The sequence below is a fragment of the Schistocerca cancellata genome, chromosome 5 (genome assembly GCF_023864275.1).
Source record: "Schistocerca cancellata isolate TAMUIC-IGC-003103 chromosome 5, iqSchCanc2.1, whole genome shotgun sequence".
Taxonomy (NCBI): Eukaryota; Metazoa; Arthropoda; class Insecta; order Orthoptera; family Acrididae; genus Schistocerca; species Schistocerca cancellata.
The window spans coordinates 424,312,239-424,329,185 of NC_064630.1; the positions used below are offsets into that span (position 1 = coordinate 424,312,239).

Genomic DNA, 16,947 nt, shown 5'->3' on the forward strand with positions numbered 1-16,947 from the left:
CTCATTACTCAGCGCTATTCTGAGACGTACAGTACGATACGATGGAGCAGTACCGGTACAGTTTCGCAGAACTCATTGACATGCACCTTGTGTATTGGGAAGTACGTTGCAATGCTTTCCCTGTTGAGAGACTGTACAGGGAACGATTTCCTAACAGGCATCATCCGGCACGACGAGTGTTCATTTCTCTCTGTCGACGTATGCGAGAGACTGGTTCATCGGCAGGCAGAAACAAGGGACATGGCAACATGAAGACCACTCGCACAACCGATTTTGAAGAGGAGGCGCTGGGACGTGTTGCAGCGGACTCCACTACAGGTACTCGTCGTATTACACGTGGAATGGGCGCTGCACATACTAGCGTGTGGCGAGTACTCCACGAACAACAATTACATCCATATCACACACAACAATTCTCTGCAATGGTTGTGACCGACTTTGCACCAAGGGTCGCATTGTGTAAGTGGTTGCTCCAGCAATGGATTGATCGATCAGATTTCCTCCAAATCGTGCTGTTTACTGACAAGGCCTCATTTGATCGTGATGGTATTCCAACAGTAGGAATAGCCGTATGTGGTATAAGGAAAACCCTAAAGCTGCAGTAGAGTCACACCCGTAAGTACATTTTGCTATGAATATCTGGGCCGAAATTGTAGGCGACAGTCACGTTGGGCCATATCTTCTACCTGGTCGTCTGAATGGCCACGTCTACTTGAGGTTCATGCAAAGAGTTCTGCCTAAGTTTCTGGAGAACGTACCCTTGGCTGTTCGTGAGACGATGTGGATACTACATGACGGTGCACCGCCTCCCCTGTGAATGTCCGCAACCATCTCAATGCTGTATTTCCTGGTCGCTGTATTGGAGGGGGAGATCCTATTCCATGGCCTGCGATGTCGCCTGACCTGAATCCCTTTGATTTTTCTTATGGGGATATCTAAACGTCACTTTTGTATGAGACTTTCAGTGGATACGGAGAAGGAATTAGTTGCCAGAATTGCAGCTGCCTCAGACGTGATTCAAAACACACCAGGGTGCGTCAGAATCTTGCTCGCCGATAGCATGCTTGCACTGAGGTTGACGGCCATCAGTTTCAGCACATTTTGTAAGACACAGCACAAATATACGTTCGTTGCGTCAGTGATGGTATTTGCAGTTAACTGTAACGAATATAAATAAAAAAGTACACAGTAATGCGATTTGATTCCCATTATCTCCTTAAACTGGCTTCTCCGACCCCAGGTTGTCTACCTCAAATTCTTCAGTGGAGAATCCTCTACGTTCTGTTACATTTTTTCACGCTGTTACGGAAACATCCTGTATATTTCCTACACAAGTTCTCAGATCAAATAATTTATTGTGATATTTCTTTTTCTTATTTCTTCACACTTCCGCTAAATTCGTTCATATTCGTTCAACATATACATATTATTTCAGAATCGAGCAAAGACAGTTAAAGCACGATGCCAGTTGCTGCTGTAGGGCCGTTCGCAGCCGTCAAGTGGAAGTGGGAGAAAACGTGCAAGACGGTCACGATCTCTGTATACGAGGGTTGGAACGTAGTGGCTCATAACCGATACAAAAGGGTTACATGTTTTCACCTGTTACTATCCTTCAAAGTAGTCACCAGCGTTGTGTAGAACCCGTTGCCAGCGATGTGGAAGGCGTAGTATACCGTTAGCAGAGCCTGTCCTGTTGATGGTGCGAATGGAGCGGTTAAAGTTATGGTGATTCTCGTGTACGACTGTGATGGTGTTATTCTAACGCATTACGTTCCTCCACGGCAGACCGTCAATGCACAGTATTACTGTTCGTTTCTGGAGCATCACCAGTGTCCAGCTTTGCGAAAGAAGTGGCGACATTTTCTGCGCAACCCATCCATCATTTTGCACGACAATGCGCGGGCGCATACAGCGCAAGTTGTGGCTGCTCTGTTCGCTCGATGGGACTGGAAAGTACTGTACCATCCACCATACTCCCCGGACTTAAGTCCCTGTGACTTTGATTTGATTCCGAAGATGAAGAAACCACTTCGTGGCATTCGCTTCAGAACTGTTCCTGAAATTCCACAGGCAGTAGACCATTCCATTCGCACCATCAACAGAACAGGCTCTGCTAATGGTATACTACGCCTTTCACATCCCTGGCAACGGGTTCTACACAACGCTGGTGACTACTTTGAAGGACAGTAACAGGTGCAAACATGTAACTCTTTTGTATCGGTTGTGAATAATTAGTTGCCACTAAGTCCCAAACCTTGTATAACATAAACTCTGCCATTTGTATAAATAAATATTCTATAACCCGCAAAAACAGTTTTTTCCCTACCAGAAAGCAGCTTCTTTAGTTTTGATTGTGTCGATGAAGTGTTACAAAGCAGGTCACCGTATGTGACATGTATTTGAAGAGGAAATAACAAGCGGTATTCGTGTCTAAGAAAAATATATTTATGATTATTCTTGAATCTGCACCAAACGGACGAATTACTGTAAAAGTGGCCGGTACTGAATGAAGGAGTCTGAGGAATTGGGGCGGCAATGGGATAAGCAGATTTTCGTATATGGCTGGCACTCAATTAGAGAAAGAAAAATATGTCATTTTTGTATCTCATCGTTTACACATATTCTTTTGTCAGTATCCGTAAAATAATCCTATGCACGTGCACAGACCGAGTTACTATGGTCCCTTAGTGACAAACACCCAGTGAGTTGGCCCAGTGGTTAAGGCACTGGTCTCGCATTCTGTGATAGCGGTGCTCGGTTTTCCGTCCAGACACTCAGATATCGGACCTCAGTGGTTTCTCTGTATTGATTACGGCTTACGGCAGGGTAGTTCCTTGGAAACGACGCTGGTTATTTTGTTACCTTTCCATATCCACTCAGAGATTTTGAAGTGATCGTCGATGGACTGTCTAATACTAGTTTTGCGCCATTTTTTCCCTTTTCAGTAACTAAAGTCATATAATACAGAGCGACTTCAAGACAATGAAATGAAAAGCCTTGTCAGAGACTGGCCATGACGCATTATTCTCACGATGATTCAATACAAAACAAAGCAGCTCACTGTATCCCATTCATACGTCACTGTTGAACGATAGAAATATCGAATTTATAGCTCTTTTCTCTGCAGACGATGTTCTGATAGATAGTGATAGTAAAACATATGTATAGTAGAAACTGAATAACATGAGGCCTATATCCAAACATATTTATCTCAGGATAAGTGGAGTGTAAGCAGTTTAGTCATCAGAGCATCAGTAAAAGAGATACTTTAGATGAAATAAAGTGGAAACAGTGGTACCAAATACGAAATACTGGCTGTGTGATAGCGACAGACAGACGTTCACCAGCAGAAATTATTAGCAGAACACAGATTCATGGTAACATAAGCAAATGCCTTTAGGATAAACGCATTCCTTTGAAATGCATGCTCTAGAACACTGTTTTTGTTCCGTGTATCAAATACATTACTACGCGTATGATCGACAAGGAGATAATTGTTCTATAAGGAAAGTGAATATTGCGCTTAAGGAACGTGTAGTGAAAGGAGATATAATACCAGCTTCAAATGAAGCAGTCTCGTACTGATTTGTGCTAAAGCTAGATTAAGAAGGTATGGTAATTTAAAGTCATTGGTCTAAACAAAGAGCCGAATGGGTCGATTTCAATGAGAAAGATTAAGAAGGAAAAAGATTAAAACTGTTGTAGGCAAAAATAGAAAAAATAGCGATCATGGAGCCATGCATAAATGTGCCAAAAGTTAAGCAATTAAAAGTAAAAAAGAAGTACGTATGAGCTTGAATACAAGTAGAATGCAAAAGATTTAATGGATTTTTTAAGGTAGCGAAAAGTATCACAGTTAAGAGCGCAACGCAATACGGAATGAAATTGGTAACACGAGCAAATAGATAAGTAAAAGAACGCCTATCAAGAAACTGGGAGGGCCAAACACAGAGTACTCTACGGAAGTGTATCTGTTCAGAAAGATGATGTTATGGCTAAATAAGATGAACAAGAAGGCACTGCCAACTAACCTGCGGGTTCAGGCCACAGCGATGGTGATGAGGACGATGACGTTTCATTCTGTAACAAACAACAAAGACCTCTAGTTAAAAAAAGCATGATGTACAGGAATTAATTTGTAAATACTTCCACGTTAAAAACTAATATAGAATATACGCGGTCTTTGCTGGCACCAGGACTTTTGTAGAAAGTCTTAAGTCGGCAAAAATAAAATTAAAACACTTATATTAATAATTACCCACTTCGAAGGGTGACACTATCGTTAGTACTAAAATAGCTGCTCATAACCATCACTGCAAATCTCTCAAATAATTATATCCATTAGATGTGATAGAATTTAGTACTGCTCTTCTTACATATCTGATCTCAACTGACAAATGAAACAGTAATGATTATCAGGTGCAAGTATGTTCAGGTTGACAGCGCTGCTATGAATGTTTACACACTTAGGATATAGCACTTTCAGTGGCGTATGTCCCTGCTGCAACCTCTGCAGTTCTGCGACTTGCTAGAGAGAAAGATAACTGTGCTGCAAGTTGAATAAACCAATGGCTGTTGTCTGGTGGCGAGGCAATCTGCGAACTGACGCCAGATCTATACCTCTGTGTTCGTAAACTGAGGGGACTGAGTCCTGGCCTCAAATTATTCGTCTTTGAACCGAACCGTTACTGACCGTCACGTGTTACCTACAACATACTGATACCTCGAGACAGGGGTATCGTCAGATATGCCCCAGGTAAGTGTGATAGGACCGTTCTTATTTTCTGACTCATAAACGATCTGAACGGACAAGGCAACAGTAATCTGTGAGTGTTTGTTAGTAATGCTGTGGCGAACGGAAAGACGTGGTCCCTGGAGTTGACTTCAAGAGGATACAACATCGTTTGGATAAAATTTCTAGTTGGAGTGATGAATGGCAGCTAGCTCTAAATGTAGAAAAATATAAGTGAACAGGAAAGATAGTCCACAATGATCAAATACGGCATTAGCAGTGTAGTACTTGACACAGTCAGGTCGCATAAATATCCAGGCGTAATACAGCAAAGCGAAATGAAATGGAACAAGCATGTAAGATTTGAAGTGGGTAAGACGCATGGTCGACTACGGTTCATCGGGAGAATTTCTGGAAGGTGTGGTCCATTTGTAAAGGAGACTGCATATGAGACACTAGTGCAGCCCATTCTTGAGTACTGCTCGATTGAATTTTGGCAATTATTTCTTTAACCTCCCCGTTATAGTATATGATTCTTATATACCTATTATGTGACCGTTGGCAATATTTACTTGTCCCAAATTATTGTTTGTTCATCACATAATTCAAAATGATTCAAATGGCTCTGATCACTATGGGACTTGACATCTGAGGTCATCAGTCCCCTAGAATTTAGAATTACTTAAACCTAACTAACCTAAGGAAATCACACACATCCATGCCCGAGCAGGATTCTAACCTGCGACCGTAGCGGTCGCGCGTTTCCGGACTGAAGCGCCTAGAACCGCTCGGCCACACAGCCGGCCGTCATCACATATTAGCCGTCTTACACATGATTATTTTGTTGTTTGTGCACTGTAATGTAATGTCGAAACCAGTAGCCTAATAAAGAGTTCAAAACTTACAGTTGAAGTTGTACTTTTGTTTACTTTCATTTGTGACCATCAACATACACCTATTATCTACCGTCATTACAATTCGTACATCGCTACCATAGAATTATATTATTTAGATGTAATTAAGCCAATTACATATGTTTACTTGTGGTTATTGTGTTTTTGCTGCCGAGCATCACGTTGATAACGAATAAATGTATTTGAAGAATGTTTCCACCAGAATGTTATTTTAAAGTATACCTGTGTGAATCACTTCTAGCTAGTTTCGAGAGATTCTCATTCTCAAGGACATTTACAAACGTAATAGCACAGCAGAATTAAATGCAAGTTAAAATGTAAAACGTTTTACAATTACAAAAGATGTAGTTTTCCTTAAAAGAAAATTCCTCGTAATTAAATAAAACACATGCGGATGCCATGCACAGTTGTCAATAGGATTATTGTCAGTGTACGTGACTTAATATATACGAGTAATATGCATCGGGTAATAGTATGTGCGAAAAAAAACAGTAATATTAAACTTTAAAAAAATCGCCATGGACATCGGAATAAAAACCTCTGAATAGCTATCCACAAATTATTCACACAGACAACAGATTGTAGTTGCAACATTTGTGTGCAAGTGCGCGCGGGAAAATTTGGAATTGCCTTTCAAAGTGTGTACAGTCAGAGATTTTGGGTTATTGTCGCATACAATTCCATAGTACATATTTCGTCGTACATTTATAAGTATACGTAAGATATAGTAGCGTATCTCATTAATATTGCCACGAATTGTGGGCAATGCAGAGTGCGTAGCCCTGGTTCAAACTCGACCACACGCAGTTGTTATTTTGTATTTATCATTCCTGAAAGGGTTTAGGTATTTCTCATGTATGCAACGTTTGTAAATTCTGGAATTTTCGATGTCTGTATAAATAACTGCACTCTCTGACCAGTAGTTCACTTCTGTTTCGGCTGTTGACGTTTGTGTTCATAAAAAGCATGCTTTCAACTAAGTGCTGTGTTTCATTTACGACCCTTCTTTCGAATTTGAACTTTTATGGTCACAGCCAAACAAATAAATCAGGTTCACATACATAACCGGTTAAAAAAAAAACTACACATGTGGCAAACTGCAAACAGCTGTGTGTACGTGATTTGTGGGTTCCTGTGGCTAGATTTGTCTCTCTGTTGTTCGTAGTTATGTGTGTTTTTCCACTCTCTATTATTACTGTCGCTCTTGCCCCTACTTTTACTCCCTGCATTTTGTATTTTAGGTCGTGCACATTGATAACGATGATATGCAAAATTATGCATGGTATGCGACTTCCGTGTTTTACCACTTACGAGAATGATGTATCCACATCTGTTGTAAGTAACCACACTGTTTTTGAGAAAACGTTATATCCAGTACAGTTGTAGAACGTTTTGTATTTTGACTTCCATTTATTTCTGATGTGTTGTCATGTTTGTAAATGCAGGTGGCAATGAGCAGGTGGCAGTGAGCGAAGGCTGAATTTACCTAGCAGTGCTTAATGAAGTATTGTTTTAAACTAACAGTCTTGTACGCTACGCAGCTCACCTAGAAGAAGTCAAGTAAATCTACAGTATCGCTAGTTCACTAATGATCAAGTAACCGCGCAAGATAATTTTTAAAGCGCTGCCTTTGCACCCGAAGCACTTGGATTTTCATTAATGGCAGTTGAAAATTAAGTCGTTCAAAACTCTCTCCAGTGCATGAAAGTTGCTTCCTGGGGAAATAAAAATCTGTGTACCGAGTTTTAAATGGCCAAAGATGTTCTCCTATTTCAGTGTTATTTGTTTAAGTAGCAACTATAACTTCTCTCATAGCTGCTGGTAGTCCTCATTTATGCTATTTCAAATTTAGTAATAAATTACGTCAGCTCATTGGTGGTGTTAAAGTACTCGCTCTTAGTGATGGAATTGTAATTTAGGTAAACTTATCAAAAATATTTTCTGGAAAGTTCGTCCGCCTTCACTAAGAGACAGCACATCTAATTTATTTCCTAAAATAAAACGGATCGCTAATTACTCGGTGAAAACCCATCCGCACGGTTTTAATGTTTCCAAGAACAGCTTAAAGAGTTTTTCCGCTTCAGATTTATCAGCGTAGACCATTATAATTACATGAGCCTGGTGCAGATTGTCATACACCACTTCTTAAGAATTTCGACTGAAATATTCTTCATCCCATTGGTCGGAAATGTAATTCTCTTCTCTGATGTTTAACTTTATTTTGGACACCTTTTAAACTTTTTCCTGCGAGTCGGACACATAATTTTTCTCACTATCGAGCTGTATCACTAGGCAAATTTGGTCAATCACTGCCTCTCCTCTCCACCACTCTTTGTTGTATATACTCCGTCTGACACACCTAAATCCTCTGCTACAGCTGCTGAAAATATTATTTTTCGTACATTACAAATCATTATACATACTGGATTAAATTCGTACATTATGATGTGTTATAAATTAAAGGAGATAAGACAATGTAAGTGGCATATTTTTTATAACAATTTACCGTCACCGCTTTTCAGGTATCCTAATGAATCGCTCCGTTGCTCATTGAAATAAAGTAACAATGATTTACAGATGCAGTGATGTTGTAAAAATTTGCAGGCGATGTCGAATAATGCAATATTTTCGTAGAAATAACAAATTTATTCTGGAGAAATAGTTGCGTAAAGGCAACCCGTTGCACTATCATTCAGATTTTGTTTTGGTTCTTTGTGTTTAATTTTCGGTGCTTCGATACTTCCTTTTTCATTCTGAGCGTCGTTCCTTTTCTTCCTAGTTCCATTTCCTACCATTTGCAGACTTCTTTCTTTCCTGATATATTGCCTTTTGTGTTGCTTCTCTAAAATGTATTCTGAGGGAGTTTCACAAATTGAGCAAGTCAATAAAGCAGTGGTTCACAGCTGGTCCTTACGCAAGCAGTTATTCGGCTTGTCATTAATTGATAGAATTGCTGAATGTCGCCCTGAGAGATATCGTGCCAAATTGTCTGCAACAGGCACATTGGATTGTCAAAGTCTCGACGTAGTTGGAGGACTCTGCCCATAATGCTCCAAACGTTCTCAACTGGGAACAGATACGGCGACCTTGCTGGTCGAGGTAGGATTTGGCAAGGACGAAGACAAGTAGTACAAACTCTCGCTGTGTGCGGGCAGGTAGTATCTTGCTGAAACGTAATCCCAAGATGGTTTGCTATGAAGAGCAACAAAACGGAGCGTAAAATATCGTCAATGACCGCTGTGCTGTAAAGGTGCGCCCTGCTATTAGAAGAAATGGCTTTCCAGACCATCACTCCTGGTTATCGGGCCGTAAGGCGGAAAGATAATGCCCGCCCGCACTCGGCTAGAGTTCCTACTGCTTGTATTCGAGTTTGCCAAACCCTATCTTGGCCAGGAATGTCCTCGGATCTCCCCACCCCCCCTCCAATTGAGAACGTTTGCAGCGTTATGGGAAGTGCCCTCCAACCAGATCGGGATTTTGATGATCTAACGCGACAATTGGACAGAATATGGCACTATATCCCTCATGAGGACATCCATCAACTTTGTCAATCAATGCCAAGCTGAATAAGTGTTTGCATAAGGACCAGTGGTGGGCCAACGAGTTATTGACTTGCTCAATTTGTGAAGTTCTTTATTTTGAATTAATCATCGAATTTTTTTTGAAATCGTAATCATTTGTTTGTCTGTAAATGTACATCGTATCTTCCAATAACTCGTTTGTGGGGACTCGTTCGTGGGGCGTCGTCTTCTTCGTGTTTTTCTTTTTTTGTCTTGGAATATACTACTGTGCGGAAAACAATTTTCGGATTTAGAAACTGCTACAATACCATATTTTTGCTCTCTGTGCTATCTCACAATTAGCAACTGAAATTTCACTCGAACGACAGCTTGATAACGCTTCTAAAATTACACAATCCTAAGGTTGGAGATTGCTTAGGCACGACAGTATTTTGCTGGGATCGATCTTACAAGGAATGGTACGACGTTGCCATCCTCAGACGTGAAAACCATTTCATACAACCAGATAGAAAGAGAAAGTAAATGTTTGAGGATCATCCTAATAATGCTGCAGGTTGGTGTTTCAGCTCACAAGAACTTCCGCAGAGATACTAATAATTGAAAAAGAAACGAGGGCTTAACGATAATCATCTTATTAGATGCCCACGTAATAGCTCCTATGTTGGTTACACGCATCAGAACTGGAAATGTGCCATTTGACCATTAGTCATTGAAATGATTTGGTGTATAACAATGGACATTTCGTGAGGCTATTCGTGGAAGCCGCAGATGTAATCTTGAAAGATGAATCGCCAGAAAACAGCGGCGGAAATCGAGAAGATCTGCAGAGAAATTATGTCTGGTTCAGGATCTGGCACTAGACCTTCAACAGAAATAACTGTAAAGTAGTGCCCTTCATATGGAACCAAACATTAGTCTTTGATTATATTACTGGTGATAAATCACTCGACATAGTATCAACCGTTAATATCTAGAAAAATTCATCCGAAGTGAGATAAAATGGAACGGCCAAGTAAAACTAGATGTAGGAAAGCATATGTCAGTCTGAGATTCAAAGGAAGAACCCTGAAGTATGTAATTCATCGAAGAAATAAGTAACTTACATATGAGTTGCTCGGCAAAAAGTATTTCTCGTTAGCTTCAAGCCCTTACCAGGGAGAGATGAAGAATGTTCTAAGAAGACCAACACGTTTCGTGACGCTTTCGTTTAGTAAGTACGACAGCGTTACGGAGATAATAACCGAAATCCAATGGTAAACACTAAAAGAGAGACATTGTTCATTAGAGGGAGGTGTACATTTCAATAGGAATCATGCTGCATGTAACGTCCACTCACATACATCTCAAGGTGTGACCGCGACGACCAAATCAGTGAAACTAGAGATCATACGGAGGCTTACTGGCAGTGTTTCGTTTCTCCCATCAGGTGAACATGGAAAAGGAAAATGGTAGAGCAAGCGGTGGAAAGGGTGAGGGGGGGGGGGGGGGGGGCATCGTGTGACGTCAGGAGGGCTGTGCGGAGATATCTACGTGTGGTGTTAGAATACTATTTGAGTAGAGGTTGAAGATACTGTTTCAGTTGGTTCTTTTTAGTTTTCAGTACTTAAACCACAACCGGTTTCGGGCTCTTACATGCATATCATCAGGTGTAATAACTATATGCCGAAACCGATCGTCCTTTAAGTATTGAAAACGAAAAAGAATCTTACAACTGAAGCAGAATCTTCAACCTCTACTACAGTTCTCAGTTGCGGATGTTCCTCCAGCAGGATTGTTAATACTATTTGAGTTCTGCAACATGTCAGCTACTTGACAAATAGTTTAATTTACTGACCAGTAGCTGACACCTTCTATCACGTTATGGCAGACACGCTGTCAGCTTCTGGTGTTAACGTGCTGACGTCTTTACATAAATTCTCACACAATCTGCAAACGTGTAATGTTTCACCGTCAACATAAATGCACGTGCAAGTCAATTCCTGCAACACATTGTTTGTAAAATGTAGATAGTCCCGGATCAGGATTGTTTCTCATGAATAACTTCCAACAAGGAAGAATGCGTAGTTGAAATCGGTGGAGCCCTCATTTCTTACACACAGGTATGAACTGAAATGTTATATAGTTTCCACTGTGAGACGGCATAAGTTACTGTCATCGCCACGTGAATGTACATTGTAAATTAAATCAGCTTACAAGTGACGCAGTCTGTTTTCTGCTGTAGTTTAATAAATCTTTACGCATTTTGATAAATAATATAGAAAATTTTAAGTGCTTTTTTATTTTGGTGCAAAGACAAAATGTTCGTTCGGGATCAGAGATTAAACTTTGCTCTGTGTGGAACCGTGTCCATCGTTGTCACCGACGTTAGCAAACCGAACACCCACCATGATAATTTTACAAAGCTAATACATCGTATTTGGTGCTTTTCGCATCTAGGCTTGCGTATTACAAAATTATGCAGTAGAACTGACACAACTCATTATATATCTAGCAAAAGGCGCCATTTTTAGTATGCTTCGTTGTGTTAAAATGTCGGGAAATATGACGTTGGTAGATAAACATTCTAGTAGTTGATTTTGGTAAAGAAAGGAGATAAAGTCTGTAATCGTTTTTTAGAGAGCCTTGACACCGTAGTTCCGATCGGTAAATGTCAAAGCCTTCCTCGAAAGTTCGTTTGTATATCAGTGGAACATAACCTAAATTCAAAAATAATAAAGAAGTTGTATTAGCCTTTCAGTGACGTCAGTTGTATTGAAAATGATGCGCATTATCTACTTCCCACTTAAAATGGTGCTTGATCAGGTGACGAAAGTTCGTTTGCGTACCACCACAAACATAACCTTATTTAGGCATAAGACGATCTGTCAACTGTTACCGCCTTGCCTGCACAGCGTATTATTTTAGCCACATGTGTTTTGTACTGTTACAGAACAATTCCATAGACAATTCAGACGTGGAAACGACATTGAACCACGTAATTTGAGAGTCATGAGTCATAATTTTGATACCTCTTAAGCTGTAAGTTACACTGTTAGAGTTAATATTTTCAAGTATTTTTGGTGTACAGACATTTTGTAGACTTGGAAATAACATGAGAACACAATTGCGTTTCAGGCGTCAAGCATACCTTAACCTTTTTCATGGTGAATAAATCCGCTCCAGTTGTATTTGACAAATCCGTTATTTTGATAAAATTGAACATACGACCGGGGGTTTCAGGATGTAAATCCTATCTTCAGACGCTACAAAAAAACAAGGAAAACTAAGAGGGATTTTTCATAAAATTAAATAAAATTAAAGGGAGTAACGTGAACATCAGGTTATATCTTGATTTCTTACGAGAAAGTCGTACCGGTCATGTAAAAGGTCTAGCACACTGGAGCGGATTTATTCATCATGAAAAATTATGGTAACGGTTGTGGGTTTCCCGCAAAGAGTATATTTTATCTTAACCTGTCACGCAACAACAGTGCATGTCACTAAGACTTGAGAGGTATTCTATGATATGAGTCACCTATTCATTGTCTGTAGCTGAGACTCGAAGAATGTTGTCAAGTGCTTATCATATTGTAGATCGTATCCCGCTTATCTAGATTCCCACTGCTTATACTTTCAAATAAGACAAAACATAAATTAGTTGCTGATTTTTGCTGTGGGAACGGTTGTAAGATAATTTTTCCTCACAAAACGTTAAAATGCGAGAGAAAGCTATCTTCTGATAGTGATGCTGCAAGGTTAACATCTATATGTTTAGGTACATACTGCTCACAGTAGCTATAATGATGAGAGCAAATCTGGCAAAGAAGCAGGCTTCGGATCGTTACGTAAGCTGTGCCTTGGCCATAGGAGTCTGCTATATTTTAGCTGGACTACACTCATTGGTATGAAGCATCCTCCATCTCACAACATTGGTATGAAGCAGCCGCCACCATGTAAGAAACACCTCCACCATTGTTGACGTCATGCGTTTGCTCCTGCACGTAGGCTACTCAAAGGCCAAGAATCATTAGAGAATTTCTTCACCAAACTTGGCAATGTATACCGCGACCACCATTGATAGGTATGCACTATGTAGCGCCCCCTACCATGCAACATTGGTATGAGGCAGTCTCCATCACACAACAGTGATAAGAAGCAGCCTCCGCCACGAAACTTTGTTAACGAGGACCCTCCGCCATTGATTGGTCCATGCGTGTGCTCCTGAATGCAGGCAACACAAAAAGGCCAAGAAATGATTATTGTTTTTTTTTTTTTCCTTCAAAAACGTTCGGAGCGTATACTATAACAGGAGCACCTTTTGTCACCTAACATATATTCGAAGCAACTTCTGCCATTTATTTGTTATGTCCGTAAACAATTTACTAGTATATAAATAAATAATAAAAAATACCGTCTGTTATTGATCAAATCCTGCGTCCACCGCCGCTGCCGTCGTTATCGTAGACTTGCTCCTGAATGTATGTAATCCAGGATTTAGAACGTATGCAAAGAAAAGAAGCATACGCTGTTACAGATTTTATCCCAAAATTGCCACTGCATTCCTACAGCTTTTATTCCAATAGTTGCATCATCTGAAAAAAGATCAAACTTTGCATCTTCTAAATCTCATTTCACACTGAAACCGTTGGACGGATATGGAAGAAATTAGGACTCGCGCGAATACTCATATTTTATTCATCCCGTATTTTAGAATGAGAGCACTTACTGACTTGAAACAAACTTCACACGTAATCTCGAACCTTTACGAAATTTGTTCTCGCTCGTAATCCCCATAAAATGATGAAAGGAAAAAAGTTTATCGCTCACTACATTTTCACTGTTCGTGCAGTAAAACTGCCACATGAAGCATAAAGTTCTAATTTATTACATCTTTACTGTTAACTGTATTAATGATACATTTTACAGACAGGATTCACATACGCCACTGAATCTACCAGCAAAATTATACTGAAAAACTGCCGCATCATGCACGACGTTTAAATTTCTTACCTCTTTGCTACTAATTCTGTTCGCAATACATTTCATAGACAGTAAACACATATGTTGCAGAATATACCCACAAAAATCTATCGTTGTACGACACGTAGTTTAGGAGATACGACATCAAATACTGAGATGCGTGAGAAAGTGCCGCATCACGCATGACATTTTAATTTATTACTTCTTTACTACTAACTCTATTCACAACACATTTGGGGGAGAGTAACCACGTGTACCACTGGATGTGCCTGCAAAATTATGTCACTGTATGACACATATTTCAGGAGATGCGACGTCATAAACGTTGAGCTACGTGACAATGAAACTACAGGGTAAGATTCGCTAGAGACAGAGGTGAAATATGTGTACGAATACATGTTAAATATGAGGGGCGTTCAATATGTAATGTAACACAGGCTTTTTCCTCGGACAATTTCGGCTCAAACAATGCGGAATTTGTTGTGAGACATCATCGATTATTCACGCTTCAGCCCCTATAGTTTCATGAATATCTGACAGGCGACAGCGCTATATCTAGCTTTCCAAATAGCGTCTCTAACGAAGATGTGTTCCAAGCAGAGAGCTGTCATTGAGTTTCTTTTGGAGGACAACCAGACCGTCGCAGATACTGATGGGCGCTTGCAGAATGTGTACGGAGATCTGACAGTGAACAGAAGCATGTTGAGTCGTTGAGCTAGGCGTCTGTCATCATCGCAACAAGACCGCGCAGACCAGTTCGATCTCTCGCGTGTCGACTAGCTGCGCAGAGCTGTGAAACTGGCAGGGATGGAACGTGCGAACATTCTCATTGGAGATGATCCACGAATCACGATTAAAGGCCTCGCTGCACAACTGAACGCTTCTATCGGTAGCGCTCACAGAACATCTCTGGACTGTTCTTTCTCATCCATCCTAGAGCCAAGTTGTCACACCTTCCTACTTCCATCTGTTTGGTCCAATGAAGGACGCACTCCGCTGGTAGAAGTAGATGGATGATGGGGAGGTTACTAGTGCAGGAAAACGTTGCCTCGGACGTCGACTAGGGAGTCACATCTTAGGGCATACAGGCTTTCCCAGTAAGGTGGTGTAAGTCCGTTGCGTTGAGTGGAGATTATATTGAAAGATAGGATTCTGTACTCAAAAGCATGGGGAACAATATGGAGTATTGAACTCCTCAATTAAACCAGCCTGCTTTATAGGAAAAAGTGTTGCATAACTTACTGAACGCCTCTTGTACATATGAGATATGTTAGAGATGTGCGTACAAGGGTAAAGCCGCAGGTAAGAAGTTGATCCTAAACCTGTGGAACGATTTTAACCAAATTTGGTACACATATTAATTAAGATTTGGAAAGAAATACTGCGGGCGTAAGAACGACCAGCGTTCTGCTGGGGTGGGGGTGATAAAGTGGAGAAAAGAGGGGAAGGAGGAGGTGTACAGACAGAGAGGGCGAAGGAAGAAATGGATACAGACAGGGGGAGGAAGAAATAGACAGAAAGAGGGGGAGGAGGAGATGGACAGGGAGAGGCGGAAGACGAAATGGGTGGAGAGAGTAGGAATCTGACAGGGAGGGATGAGAGGAGGAGATTCAGAATGGAAGATGAGGATATGGACAAAGAGAGGAGGAAGGTGAACAGCGAGAGGGAGAGGTGGAGGTAGACAGGGAGGTGTGGGAGAAGGAGATGGACAGAGGGAAGAGAGAGATCAAAAAGAGTGAGGGGAGCAGGAGGTGGACAGAGAAGAGGTGGATGGACAGAGGGGGGAGTAACAGAAGATGAGAATAAATACAAACGTGGACTTTTTGTTTTAACTGTTTTACCGTGGCTACCACCGGGGGCACAGTTAGTTCATGTATATCCGAAACAACAGAGAACCTAAAATCGATCTTTGTGGTACACAATCGAACGATAGTAGATGGGAGTAGAGGAACGGGAAAGGGGGCAGGAGGTGTTACAGCAGCTGTTATTTGCTACATTTTCATCCTCATGACTTTCAGTGAAAGCATAATTTGCTTACAGACGATACAATTTACGGGGCTCTTGCCCAGCAATATGGCGGTGTAACTGCCGAGGGACGGACAATTGACGGCGCGCCGGCTCGCCGCCGGAGCGGGCCAGGAATAGAGCCCTGCGGCTGCGGCTGCGTCCCGCGTGTGGCAGGTATTTGAGCGGAGCGGCTCACGTGCCCGCGTCACGGCTGGGCGGCCGGGCGCGCCAACACAAACAAGACATCCATCTGGGCGGCGGGCCGCGCTTAATGAAACGTGCTGGCGCTGACGCCGACACCGACACTGAGGCACGGCCCCGGGGGATTAGCGCGCCGCCGCCGTCGCGCTCGTAAAATAATTAACCCGGCACAGCACGCCGATTTATAGGGCTCGCCCCGTCCCACGCAGGATCGTGTCGCCGCCGGTAGGAGACGCCGCTCCCCGGCGAGCAGCAACTCGCCTGCCGTGTCCCGCCTGTCAGTGCCGGCACATCTCGTCTGATCTACACTGCCGCCCTGCTGCACACATGCGGTATCGCTTTCCTGACAGACATTATCTCGCGGACATCGCCGTGTTTTGACATCGTGGAACGCAGCCGAGCTGTTCACTCTCCGCATAGTAGGGATGCATGTAAAGCTGTCACAGATACGCCGACGCCGCCGTATGCGGCACGGCTCCATATGCGGCAGGGGCCCGCGAGAAATGCGGGCCCCGGCAACGTACTTATGACGTCACACTAACGCTTTGTCCGCCATACTTTACGAACTCACGACTCCGTGTGAGGCCCACGGGAAATCAATATGTCAATGAAA

At 41.8% G+C, this 16,947-nt stretch overlaps 1 long non-coding RNA gene across 1 annotated transcript in view; it reads right to left on the reverse strand.

Moving 5' to 3' along the window:
* LOC126188239 (uncharacterized) overlaps positions 1 to 16,947 on the reverse strand; it is a 615,611-nt gene that overhangs the window by 140,494 nt on the left and 458,170 nt on the right. The window contains exon 2 of the long non-coding RNA XR_007537836.1: positions 4,032 to 4,080. This is a non-coding gene — a long non-coding RNA (uncharacterized LOC126188239). The remainder of the gene's footprint in view (positions 1 to 4,031; positions 4,081 to 16,947) is intronic.